Source organism: Choristoneura fumiferana, chromosome 16 (assembly GCF_025370935.1).
Source record: "Choristoneura fumiferana chromosome 16, NRCan_CFum_1, whole genome shotgun sequence".
Taxonomy (NCBI): Eukaryota; Metazoa; Arthropoda; class Insecta; order Lepidoptera; family Tortricidae; genus Choristoneura; species Choristoneura fumiferana.
In genome coordinates this window covers 5,520,474-5,524,967 of record NC_133487.1, presented here as the reverse complement: position 1 = coordinate 5,524,967, position 4,494 = coordinate 5,520,474, and positions in this window count along the sequence as shown.

The following is a 4,494-nucleotide window of genomic DNA, read 5'->3' as shown; positions in this document are numbered from 1 at the left end:
GGTTTATTTATAATTAGAATAATTTTGTGAATATTTTGCAATATCTGAAATTAATTATGGCAAATATGCGTTCCGGGGCAATGAATGTCTGTGTTTTGAGACAGTTTTGTCTTTCGGAAACCTTTGTCCTCCCTTTTTTCCGAACAAAACGGGGACTATGCAACACTGTGGCATGCTCGATATTTTTATGGTACGGTTTTAGGTAAGGTGTATTAAATATGATTTTAATCTAAAATTTGTTTTCCATCCCGTAATAACAGACTTTGAAAGCCATACTTAAAAACCTCACGCAACAGTGCGCCATCTAGTGAGACAAAAAACGATAGCCCTCATTATATTGAGTGAACAGGGTCAATGAGGTTCAAACTTTTTAATGATGAGGCTTTTTGCAGTACTTATTAAAAAATAAGTATGACATATTTTACAAGTACTTCTAAGTTCAAATTACAATGCATGTTATGAGTATGAGATTTTTATTGTACAGTCACCAGCACCAACATCTGACACAACAAGCGTGCATAAATATCTGATACGACTCTACTTCTATGGCCGGAAGGACGTGTCAGATATTTTTACACGCTCCGCTGTAGCAGATATTAATGCTGGTGACTGTACCTACTGAACAAGTTTTCGTTCCGAATTCAAAATCTCTCTACTTATCGCTTTTGAATGTTTGGCATTCTTAACTAACTTTTTTTTAAAGATGTAATCGCGATTGTACGTATAATTGTTGAGTAAAGGTTTTAAATGTGATTATTATTATTTGTTTCTGAATAATCGGATTATATTTAAAAATTGTGTTTGTTTTGTAAACAGGTAGGTATAGTATACATATGTTTTTTATGTTGTTGTTGTTACATTTAAATTATGTTCTCGCTGCTGAGGTGAAAAATTGTATGTGTCACACGAGACCAAAGTTTTTTTGCATCTCGTGTGTTTGAATCCCTCGCTGATTGCAGGATTCTAACCTAGAATCACTCGCTACGCTCGAGATTCAATTATAGAATCCTTCCCTTACTCGGGATTCAAAATCAACACTCGCAACAAAAAACAACTTTGCTCTCTTGTTGCACAAATAACTATTTGACTACATCTATACAAGCTTTGCTGTTTGGGTGGGACTTGTCAGTTGGTGTCAATTTGTCTCATTATATTTATTTATTTTTTCAAAGTAGTAACGAAATGTTACTGCAACTCGACATAATCACCATAGGTACAGTTGAACTCATATCCTTCTAAGCAAAAATTTGATCAAAAATATGTGAACACCACTCCATTGTTAACGGCGTAGAAGCGTGTTCAGATATTTCTGATCAAATGTTTGCTCAGAAGTTTACGAACTCGACTGTAACAGTTATGTCGATTTGTAGCACTGCAAGGGGAGGTTCCAGGTTCCACTCTCGGTCTAAAAAGTACGTACCCAAAATAAGTTCAAATTTCTGATTGAAGCGGGAAGACGTTTAAAAACTAACAATAAGTTTACTGTGGTTCTTCCGAAGCACCATGAAAAATAAATTAAATAAAAAGAGACTGAGAACCTAACTAACTACTATCTTAATGTTGGTAAGCCGACTTCGAAATGGGCAAGTTATAAGTTAGGTAAAGTAGGTAAAAATAACCATATTGCCCCTGATTCCTGGTCAGGTTTATAAAAAACCTCCCTATACTTACCAAGCTATTAACAGCAGCAATTTTAAAGATTGTTCATTAAAACAAACGAGACAAAATTATCAAATTAGTTGCCTGCAGCCGCTGCCTTGAGATATCTTTGTGTAATTATCTTTTACAAAATGGATGTGAAATGTGGTCCGTCACGACCGCTCCGTCACGAGGACCGTTGCTAAATCAGATCAACACCCTGTTTCACAACACAATTCGCAGGTAAAGTTTGAACAAATTCAGTGCTTCATTAAGGAGTTGCGAAGTTATGAGTGGGTGAAGCTCTATTTATCATGTTGAGGAAGTTGGTAGTATTTAATGAAAAAACCCGGATAACTCAAGTCTTAGATCGACATGTTTCGGGCTAATTCGTAGCCCTTCCTCTAAGTAGTCTAGGATTAACGCGACACGTGACGTGACACGCCACCGCTCTGCTCGCGCAAGCTGAGAGCGATGGCGCGCAGTGCGCGTTTTGCAGAAGCCGCGTAAGTAAGCGTTGCTCCTAGAGGAAGAGCTACGAAGTAGCCTTCAGTTTCCTATGATATTACAGATTATGCTGTTTACTTTATTCCAGTAAAATCGTTCCAGTAGGGTAGCATGATACTGCGATGCTCGATCGATCTTGTGTAACTCGTTAGGATTGCGACCTCGCAATGTATCACTACTGGTACGATTTTACTGGAATAATGTCTTATCTTTCCTACTAATATCTAATATAGGTAAATGAACAATTTTAAAACATGTTTGCTCCACTACGTTTGTACTTGGTTAACTGCTTCGTGGTCTGGACCGATTTAGATAAAATGATAAAATGGGGGGGGGGGGATATGGGACCGTTTTTTTCAGCAAAATTACATATATTTATATATAGCGGACAGACTTGACTGTGACTACATGTAACACTGTGAGGGACTGCATTCCCCTACAAGTGTGATACTGTGGTAGAATGAGTAAAATAGTTTCTAATCTTTAGAAACTAAGCAACAACTACCTACTAACATAATATGTGTCCCAGTTACATTAAATAAATTATACTTTTTTTTTTCATTCTTAGGATTAGGTTTTTATAATAGTTATAAAAAGTAAAATACAGAAAAGTACAAACAAAATAAAAATATCATAATAACCTAACCTAGTTTGCCGCGGTAACGGGGCAGGGCCAAGCTACCGGTGGTCAGGGCCGCAGAGTGAGGAACCTCCGGACGATGCGTGCCGTGTCCAGAAGTACCGCCTTCTGTATTGTATATTATTATTATAATAAACGATATCTTGGTACACGAAGTCACGGACAAAAGCCTAAGGTTTCTATCAAATAAAGAAGTCTGTCGAAGTTAGCGGAAGATGAAAAAGATACGGTGAATATTTATCAACTCTAGACGAATAGGGGTATAGACTATAGACTTTGTCACGCAGACCGCTATGACAAACACCAGCGATAAATGCTACCTTACGCGATTTTAACTCGTACTGTTATAATTATGACGACCATTGAATGTTTGTTTTCGGGTCTTGGCTTAGATAATTAAAGACGGTCTTGGACATTTAAATATCTATTTAAGTATACAGTGTGTTAACGGTAGCCAGACTTTTTTTGAGGGAGGTTAAAGTAACATATTTCTGTAACTTAACCATAACATTAATTTAATTAATAAACTTAAACGAAATTACGAATTTAACTTAATATTTTTCGTAACAAAACGGACACATCCATACAATATTTTGGGGACACATCTGGAGACCCTGTTTTTCCAGCTCGGAATCATGGCCTGAGTCTACCTCGCAAATTTGTTGAAATCGGAGAGATAAACTATAGATAGAAATGCTCAAGTAAATGACAGCCGACCGACCACGACCGACAGACACTTTGATTATTACTTGTCAATTTACTTTGCTGTACATTTTGGCAATTATAATTTTGTTAGAAGTTGGTGTCACTTGACAAGGACTTGTCCATTACATGTTATTTATATTTATTTTATGATATTTTTATTTCGTTTATTCGCTGGGTGCGCGATGACAGCGCCAACTAGCGGTTACAATTACGGCGGACTTTGAATATCAAATGGCTGGCTGTCATTACGAAGAGAAAGAAAGCAAACAAAATAATTTCAATGAAATATCGAAATTTACATTATATTCCATTCGATCATGTAATCTAGTGTCGATAATAACGTTGACCTTTTTTATTTTTCCCGTCAAAAATGGCACCATCAATTAATTTCAGGACACCGACTTTCTCATGACTGTCTTCACGACAAGTAAATAAATAATGAGTTATACCATTGAAGCTCGTGTAATTCGTCAAACTTCAGTGACATCGACGCCATGCACAATATCTTTCTTGTGGAAATTTGTAGAATTTGTGATGTGATCACTTATTTTGACATTGTTCTTGCAGTTGACTACCGTAACTGCTTCAACTTTGCCCTCTGGCCCCAACATTGCCTGATTCGATTTAGAGTCGATAACTTAGCACCTTTAGGTTTTAAAACTTATATCCCCCCGTAATAATAATTCCGTGTAGATAAAAGTTTAAAATCTATAAGAGTGCTAAGTTATCGACTCTAAATCAACTCAGGCAATGTTGGGGCCAGGGCAAAGTTGAAGCAGTTTACGGTACGCCGCAGGTTTCGTGACGCATATTTATTTATTTTTTGCTTAATAATGCACGAATACATAAATTTCACTAGCACATAGTGACAAAGTGCCGCAAAGTTCCTTGTTTGGCCACGGCGCGCGCTGCGATCGATTCGTGGTTCCCCCACCTCCTACTTTGCACCTAGCGAATGTATAATTTAATTGTAAAAAAAAAACAATGTAACGGAGTTAGCCCAT